This window comes from Cupressus sempervirens, chromosome 5, assembly GCF_028749045.1.
Source record: "Cupressus sempervirens isolate cs-2001-9-10 chromosome 5, ASM2874904v1, whole genome shotgun sequence".
Classification (NCBI taxonomy): domain Eukaryota; kingdom Viridiplantae; phylum Streptophyta; class Pinopsida; order Cupressales; family Cupressaceae; genus Cupressus; species Cupressus sempervirens.
In genome coordinates this window covers 375,680,491-375,690,960 of record NC_143122.1, presented here as the reverse complement: position 1 = coordinate 375,690,960, position 10,470 = coordinate 375,680,491, and positions in this window count along the sequence as shown.

The following is a 10,470-nucleotide window of genomic DNA, read 5'->3' as shown; positions in this document are numbered from 1 at the left end:
AACTAATTAACTCTAAAACTTCATTTAAATTATCTACTAACTTAAACTAAGCTATAACTTTAATAACTACATTCTAAAATAACAACTATTAAAAAAAAAGATATTAAACTTTATAATTTAAAACTAAAACTAAACTACATATAACCAACACTTAATATAAATTCAACATAAACAAACTACTAAGAAAATTACTTACACATGGATTACCTAAATTCCACTAATTAATTTTACTAACATAAAACATAATAATAACATTACCAAAAAAAAAAAAAAAAACTAATACTATCTAAGAACTAAAGCTGAAATTCAAAACTTTATACTACCTACGTACTCCCCCTACCCACTAACATCCTAATCTAACCTGACCCCATTTCCCTACTTACCCATTTCCAAAACCCCCAACTCAACTAGGCATGCCTGAGCCTTTTTCCAAGTAAGGCACGCTGCCCCATGGACTGGCGGCCCAAAGACATTCCCCCCTCCCCCTCCATGAGATCCTAGGCAGAGATAAAGTTACACATGGGAGGAGATTTAAACCATGTCTCAATTTTCATTTAATCCAAGTTGACTTTGCTGCCCAAAAATTGACATGACACCTCCATACTCATTGCCGCCCCCCCTATTTAAAATTTGCTCCACCATCTAACACGTCAAACCCCAAGGGGTACGTTAGCAAAGGTAAGAGCTTAAATGCTTCAAAGGTCAGAGGTCAGAGGGGACTGCGCACGGATTTAGAAGGGGTGAGAAAGAATTTATGATATGAAGTTAAGTTGGTGGTTTTAGAATTTGATAAAACAGGATTATATTTCTTAGCAATGGATATTTACACTTACATTTATATTTATATTTATTGTTCTTCCCTTTAAAAAAAAAAATTTAAATATTTAATATTAAAGGAATATTAATAGAATCTTTAGATGCTCTGTTGTAGGAAGAGCATTAATTTAGTTTCCATACAAAATCCAGCATCCTGTAGGTGGATTTTTCTTTTAATTTTTTTTTTTTTTGAGATTTTTTTTTTGAAAGTTCTAAAGAGCCAAAGTTACATGATTTTAATTTTCAACTTTCTAGTGATAAAATTTGAATCCAATTTCAATAATTTAAAGGGCAACTTGAGAGGTAAGAAGCATGTATCTCAACTTATATTCAATCTGATGGTTTATTAACAAGTTTAATAGATGATTGATCATATACAAAGTAGGTTCATCCAAGGACTAAGTTTTTTGATTTAATTTGCACTAATTCTTGTATTGAAGGTTCACACAAATATACTCAAGATCAATCCTTTCATTCTTTTGTCCTTATACAATTTACAAGAGATTGATTTTACTTCTACTATAATGTAAATCTAAAGTTAAATAGTCACATCCTTTAATTTCATTCACGAACAATAATCGTAATGGTATATCATCATACTATCTAATTAATCCAAAACAAATTAATACGATTACGAGACATATGAATGTTGCAAGAAGAGTGAACATCATCACATCTGATTTTTAAATAGCATATGCAAAACTGAAGAAAAGCTATAAACTCATATGCAAGACAATTACTCAATCTTTTCTCCTCCATTAATCAACCTGGTTCAAGGCTCCATCGAAAAAGAACCAGTAAGAAAATCCGACATCCTTGCCAATATATCAAAATTTAAATACATTTTCTTTTTTTTACAAAATGTTACAATTCAAATGAATTCTCTTCTAGGTCCTTCACAAGAGATCCTTTCCAATATCTTCAATGCATCAATGGAATCATGGAGAAGACAAAAAACTGACCCGAAGACAAATCAAACATATCATGAAGAACAAATCAAGCATGCATTCACATCCCAGTTTGCACAATAGGTTCAACATTGAACTAGACTAGGGAGAAGGTGGATTTTCCCAATAGGAGACGTCGATCACTATACCACAACATAGCCCTTTCAAGGCTAAAAATTCAAAAACTTCCATTCTTCCACAAATGCCCTTTCGAGGCCAATATTACAAAGATTTTCATTCTTCCATCTCTTCCATTTTCAAAATTTCAAAACATGGTATGTGATGACAAGTAGGGGCTCATAACACCCTACCCTCTTTCCCTCTTCTCGTCATGATAAGAGACTCTACACTATTGGGGTCCAACTAAAGTCCTTCCCCCATACATGGCCACTTCTTTCCTATCCAAGGGTGAGTAATGTCAAAACAACCCCCAAAATCCCTTCAAAAAACAAGGGAAAACAAGAAGGAAAAGCATTCAAGAAAACATGTTTCAGTCCCTCCCAAGCATACCCAACATATATACAAGCATACCAATGAAAATACAATAACATATGCATGAACAAAGCATGAACAACATAAAAAAAATGAGCTAAAGAATCCTACCTTCACAGCAAGGTTATGGCCAACAGAACCAATTTGAGATGAGCTTATCCTTCCTTCCTTAAATCTTGATAATTTATCTCTAAAACTAGAGATTGGGTAACAACCAAACCCTCTCCCAAAAATCCTCTCAATAAGATCCTAAACTCAACTACACATTAGGTAAACCCCAAGGTGGAGTTAAAGTCACCAACTCATGAAGGAGACAATCAATTTTCGCAATCCAGCAAGAAAGGAGTTTTTGAGTGGCCATAAAAGTCAACAAAAGGGGCTAAGGGGGTGGAAAATGTCCCCAACCCATACCCATACCCCTTGGGTACTTAGATTTCATGTTTTTAGGCTTTTAGGATTAATTAGAGACCTATCAAAAGCTAAGAGTATTTTAGGATTTTTTAACAACCCTTAAAATGCAAATTAAACACTAATCTCTAGATTAGGGGTAATTAATCTCGATTACTAACTAATTAGCAAAAAAAGTCACTAACATAGTTTGACTTAGATCTTTAGGTTACTCGATTAACCCTAACTATCATGTTGGAATGCATATACAATTTACGAGTGTCAAGTGACATTATAAAAACACTGTTACGAAATATTAACATTTAAAGATTACAGAATGATACATTCATTCAAACCATGACACAAATAAAATACTAACAATGGGGTTTGCATCTTTCATTAGATTCAACCCTGATTTCCACAATTAGTACATAGGGTTCATTTTTGTTTCTCCATTAGATTTTTCAACTAAAATATCCTGCACACTCATTGCACACATCAGTAGCTCAAGAAAATCTCATGCATATATTCAAAACTTATCTGGATAGTCACATAAATTAAAACATAAATCATTCATTTAAATAATCCCTTTTCTAATTTTGGTACACACATTTAGTCATCAGTAATTATATAATCAATATAACATAACTTTGTTCATTAATTCATATTTAAAATTTTAGTATAATCATCATTAGGCATGCATATACCTTAACATCATAACATCACCAATAGGGCATACTGTGCCATCTGAATTGCATATAACTTAATTATCGTGGTACCAAAATCAACATCCTCATTATTAGGTGAAAACACTTTGTACCATCATTAGTAAAAATTAATATTTTAAATAGTCAAGGTGATGTAGTAGTTCTTGAGTCACTAAGTATCTAAAACATGAATGAATCAGCTAATCTTAGTTTCTTTTAGGACAATCACAATATAAGAATTACTTTATATCCATTTCAATCTCCTATAATGATTTTAACAAAGAATTCATATTTGGTAATTTCATACGAGGAGGGTTCTTACATCTTATGTGGTATACCCCTAGCTAGTGAACAAAAAGCTCTCAGATCACATCAAAGAATACAGAATAGGGAATGATGCTTTCATTTTTGCAATCATCTGGTTCATTGAGGGAGACTATGCAAAAAGGATGTCTGAAGAGGTAGCATCAAGAATTACAAAAATAGGCACCTATTACATCCAATTCAAGACCTTCACCTACTTAAGGGTAGTAGGTACAACTATAAATCCTAAGAAACTCCCTAGATATCCATGTGATAGACTCATTTTGTTAGAGATTGCACGACAATTCTCGTTTGCATATGGCAGAGTAAGGAAACAACATAAGAAGGCCTAGGTATGGCCCATCACCATAGGTCTATTTAGTGTCAAGTAGAAGTAGGATATCATGAATTTTGAGTTACAATGGGATTAGTATCCCTTGGAGGATTATAAATCCCCTCGTCCATGTTTTGATAATATTGGCAGAGTTCAAACTTGGTAGGAAAACAATTTAAACATAAAGATGCCATAATGGATCACGAGATGAATGCAATAGATGACTATGATATCTGGATAAGGGATTATTGTAGGATGACTCTTTATTTGGTAGGCAATGCCTTGAAAATAAAGGTCCCATTGAAGGTTGTTCAACAAGACACTTCAAATGTATTGGATCCCCTATACAATCAAGATAAGATATGCGATTGGTCAATCATGAATGCCGAAATTGATAGAGAAGAAAATGAAGATATCAATCATAGGGTGAGGCATATCTTCATTTGACCAAAGAATGGATTAAGAGACCATTCAAGTTGGACCTAGTTCCTCAAACAATAGTCTTACAGGCCACAACTTGCCTAGTAAAGGGAAGAGGAACGAAAGCTACAGTACCGATGTTCACAACCCAATCTCCAATAAGGTCAAAAATAGTGTATCAGTATGATAGATAAGTTGGATACTTCAAGGCAAATAAAGGAAAGAATAAAAGGAAAAGAATTTCTCCATAACGAGATGAGCCCGAAGTTGAATGGACTCAAGCCCAGGATTCAACTCAAGCCTAAGAAGCCACTCAAACTCAAGATAATCCACAAGTGCCACCACCGGAACAAGGACAAAGACCTGAAGAGAAAACACAAGAGGTGTCCCCACATGTTCAAGAAGAAGAAGCCTCTCTATTATCTCCTAAAAGAAAAAAGGCTAAGACTCTAATTAAAAGGACTAGGTGACAAAAAGTGCAAAGTAAGGTTATTCCTATTCCTTTAGAGTCTCAGAAACAATTCTCGAAGAAGATGAAGAAGACAACCTTCCTTTGAGTCAGAGGACTCATTTGGCTAGGGCTACTAAGATAGAACGAAGAAGGAGTTCCACTATATGGCCACCATCCATTCATACACAACCTATTCAGGTTACTACTTCGGAGGATGAGCTACAACAATAGATTGAAGAGCAAGAGATTCAATGAAACGATGAATCTAATATGTCAGATTTTGACTTCATGCCTATAGGCACTAAACTTTTTGGTGATAAGATAAGGGATAGATCAAAAAATCAGCCTTTGGAAGTGGGTTGGAGTTAATCACCACCTCAACCACAAGGAATTCAAGGTGCCCCACCATCACTAAGTCAAGATTTATCTTTCTTGGATAAAGGTTCAGCCACTCCTCTCCCTCTTGTCAATGAAGAATAGGTGCAACTAGTGCAAGAAGAATATCCACAACAAAGACTCACCAATGAAGTATTAGAGGAGAAGCAAATATATGAAGAACCCCAACAAATTTCTCAAGGTACAAAGGTAAGGACCGTGGGATCAACAAACACAGGGATGCCTAATGTAGATCCCTCAGAGAAAGAAAGGACTCCAGAGAGGAGTGATAAGGGAAAGGGTCTAGCAGAACAAACCCCCTCTTCATCTAAGTATAAGTCTCCAATGGAAACTACTCCAAGATGGTTGAGAAAAGAGTTGATGGTTAGGCATAAAAGACAACTATATTATAGTGAGGAAGAGGGAATGAGAGAATTAGTTGAAGCCCTCAAGAAGCTTGAGTTACCTAAGGGTGATGCGTATACATGGGCCTTTATTATGACGAACTAAAATTAGGACTTGTTCACTCACATTGCTATCCCTCCTCTACATGCAAATACTGAAGATTTGACCAGAAATGATTATCAAATTAAAGAAGTTTTCCTAGGAAAGCCAAGTGTGGACATAGCTAAATTGATGGTCACCACAAGAATTAAAGAAGTGTCTAACCACTTAAATAAAGATGAGGCTGAATTGGTCAAGTTGAGAAAGCAGAATGAAATCATGAGGGGATTTTTGCATGAGTTAGTCGGTCCTATTGACCTAGATAATCCAGAGGTCACCCTTGAAGCAACTCTAGAGAGAAAAGATAAAGAGAAGGCAATTATATAGGTGGATCCATTTTTTAAGACTTGTCAGTTATGGCAAGAAATTTTTGAGGAAAAGGGTGTGCAAATAATACAAGGAAACCTTAAATTATTGCACCATATGTAGAATAATTCAGAGAAACTAGTTTCTATTTTGAACTAGGATTTTGGATTGATGCACAAGGTACATACCTAGGAAAAGACCTTCGAGTGTTGCAATGAATAAAAGGTCAGAGGTATCGTATGCTAATGGATGTATATACAGGGGATGAGTTATATAAGATAGATGGTTGGATTAAGAAGATTGTGGTTGGTAATAAAGTAATGGAGACATTACATCTGGATATTCATAGGCTCAAGGATCAAACCCAAGAGAAAATTTTGGAAGTAGAGAAGTATTGTAGTGATGTGTGCTTGACATTTGTGAAGATGAGTAAAGAGATAAACTCCTATTGATGCAAACAGTCATCGAACAATTTTGAAAGATCTTTGATGAAGCTTTGACTAATGAAGACAATAGACAAGCATTTAAGATGAAGGAGGCAATATTGGAATTGGATGTAAAGCTCGAAGACTTTGCAGAGACTTGCATAGAAGTGGGCAATTACTAATAAATTGTAAAGGATAATTATGATGATTTGGATGTACTAGATGCAGCTCAAGTGACAAAAATCATAGAGAAATTCAAGAGAAAACATCTAGACATAGCTTTGGTATGAAGAGGAAGAAAACCCATAAGCTAGAATTTTAGTTTTGACACTTAAGAGAATTTTGTATTTTTTGGACCTATCTCCCAAGGTGTGCAAGGTGTGCTTCTCCCAATGTGTGCAAGGTGTGCCTCTCCAAAGGTGTGCTTCTCCAAAGGTGCATGAGGATTTTTGAAGAAGTCAGAGGTATGCTGATAGTTAACTGCCAGTTCCAAATTTAGAGCTTTTCATGCACGAGAAATGCATTCTGATGGCAATTCAACTCCTACGAATATCCAAAGAAGGTTGAGCTTTTATTTTTGGCATCTCCAAAGACTCCTACATCATTTTTTGGCTTCCTTCTTCTTATTTACTTCTTCTTTCTTTATTTTAAGACATGTAAAGGCTCATGCACCTATTAATTGATAAAAACAAGGGTGGAGTCCTACTTAGCACCTCCTAGAGAGTCAGTTTGTATATATTTAGATATGTTTTATTATTTTTAAGCATATATTTGCATGAAGGAATCTCTCACTCTCAACACCAATTAAGGAGAAGATTTCCAATAAATTGAGGAATTAAATATAAACTCCAAGCCATCATTTTAATGCAATAATATATGTTATTGGTGCTGTCATTCTAAGTGTACTTATTCTTGCTATAGTGTGTAATATTTTGTGAATGTATGTTTATGGAGTGTAATGGAGCCAATTTTTTATTGTGTTATTTTGATTGAGTGATCTTTTAATTCTGGTGTTTTCCATGTGTTTACAAATTCCACTGACGTACTTAGTTGGAGAAGAGATCACCTATTGTTCCTATAGAGCTTTTTCTCTTGCATGAGCGCACTTTATATGGCCTTAATCTGATGAAAACTAGAACATCTTATAGTTATTGAATTCCCATCAATGATTGCATCAGTGGAATTAAGGAAGCACTGCTCCTATTTTCATTGGTTACCTACTGGTCTTTTCAAAGGCTTAATTTGCAGACATGTTGTTTCTATGGCTTATGTCCATTATGGATTTACTTTTCAAGTCATTTGTTTAAACTTCTTGTTACGTTTGTTATTTTCTTTTACACACACTTGGTTAATTTAGGAATTCATATAGTTGCATAGTTAAAACTACATTAATTATAAATAGAGAAATACAAAATTATATTTCTTTCTGTGTAGTTACTTTCTTGAGATAGCAAGCAGATTCAACATCTTATCAAAAATTGGTCGAACTGGTAAAGGCCTCCTCATGAACATTTTTTTTATCTTCTACTGAGCAAATTCTAGTAGGTCGCAAGATCACCTGGAACCTTGGAGTTGATCTCAGATTAGCTTTTCAAGAGAGGAGTTCAAAAGGATTCTTGTTGTTAAGCATCGTGCAAAATGACAACTCAGCAAGTCTCTACAGGCGGGCCGTTAGAGATACCCTTAAACGAGATTGAATATCTTTGGCATGTAAATATTATTATAATACATTAAAATCCTTATAGTGATCAATTAGGGTTTTGAGATGAATAATAAAACTAATGATGGTTCACCGGACTCTAGGGATTGGTTATAAACTTGCACGATATTTACATGAATAACAAAATCTAATAAGCCTGTAGTAATAAGGAATAAGGAGAAAAATTAGAAAAAGGTTGGAGACCCTAGATCTTTCCATCTTGAACAAATTTTCCAATACATCTACCCAAAGGTTCCACCATGATATAAAAAAAGATAGGAGAAATGGTGTCACCTTTTTTGATACTACATGAAGCTTTGAAGAAATTAGAAGATGTTTCATGCAAGAACACAATAATAGACGAAGTAGAAAAAAATAATTTAATGAATTTCTGACTGAAACCAAAAACCTTTAAAACTTTGCACAAAAATCCCCAATCAAATCTATCGTAAGATTTGGACAGATCCAATTTCATTAAAAAACCTTGTTTGTTTGAGACTTCTAGTGAGTGGATGTTCTCATGGATAGTAATGATTGAATCCAAAAATTTTCTTTTGATAACAAAACCTATTTGTTGGACATAGATAATTTTAGGGAAAAGAGCCAACAACCTCAAACTTAGGACTTTAGAAATAATATTCTATAACAAGTTGCAAAGGATAATTGTGTTAAATCCATCCACAAAATTAGCTCTTGTTTTATTCTAAATAAGGGAAATAAATGTACAATTTGTTTCCTCTAGTAGATATTGAGTGCCAAAGAATTCTTTAACAAAATTGGAGACTTTCTTAGAAACAATATGCCAAAACTTGTGGAAAAAGAGCATAGGGAAACCGCCCAACCCAGGGGACTTCTCTCCTTCAAATGAGAAAGTTTCTTCCTTAATTACTTTGGAGTATAGGAAAGAACTAAGATATTTATTCAAAATATTATCAATTCTAGAAGGAATAGAAGTGATAAGATCATTTTGATCAAGAGAGTTTAAATTATTGTCAATCGATAGAAGATTAGAGAAATACCCCACCAGTTCTTCCTTGATATCTTGATCCTTATCTAAATTTTCTCTGTCACATTGAATGTTATTTATTCTATTTTTTACATTATGATTAAGAGCTATCATATGGAAATATTTAGTATTTCTATCTTTGGCCTTCAACCATAAATCTGTCGATCTTTTCCTTCAGAATATTTACTCTTTAGATGTTATATTGTGATAGTTGACTAGAATGTCATTCTCAGAATTTATTAGATGTTCAGTGTAGCCCTCTTCTTAAATTTGATCCTACATAATTTTAAGATCATTTTGGGTTTCCACTTTCATTTAGAGTATATCTCAAAGGACTTCCTTATTCCAATTTTTGATCCTTTCTTTTACATGTCCATGTTTCTTTCCACTTTGAACATAGTTGTGCCTTCAACTTTAATGCTTCACCATTCAGGTATGCATTTTTCATGATTCGGATGAGCCAACCACATTCTTTCAAACTTGAAGGGGTAGTTAACCTTTCCAAACAAAGGTTTTTTGGCAAATGTTAGAGGAAAGTGATCTGAACCAATACAGGTAGAAAACCAAAAAATACATTTATAATATCTCTAAGCACATGATACACTAAGCCTTCAAGATAAATATTTTTTGCAAGTACATAGGACATTGTTAAAAAAAATTCACTTGGATAACTCCAACAAAAGAGAATACCAACATGCATCATTCATTAAACCAATCTAGTACCTTGTTTGTAAGAAATGCACATATGTTAGAGACCTTTATAAAACTTAAAGAGCTTTAAATGGAAGAACAAAATAGTGTTATCAACTCCCTAAGATGGAAAGTTACAAACTATAAAAATTGTGTATTGAAATGTGGCCTATTTAGACACAAAATCTAGAGAGACAGAGGCTACAATTATTTACAATATGAGATGACATAGGAAATATGGAACCTGTCTTGTAATGTCCCCACTATTAGGGTTAGATTTGGATACATAAAAACTATAAAAAATTGATATGATCACAATAAATATAGTTAATTATCTTATATCCTTAAGAGCTAATTAACATTTGCAATAAATGTTCTCCATCAAAATAATCTGAATCATGTACGACATTCCTCTAGAATGCCCTCCACCATGTGCACTTGGATCACAATATGACATTCATAACGAATGTCCTCCATCAAGCTATGCTTGGATTGTATCTTAACATTCATGGTGAATGCTCTCCACCAAGATTACTCTTGGATCTAAGATATTCAATCTTTCATTACTTTGATTGTGTGTGTGTGTGTGTGTGTGTGTGTGTGTGTGT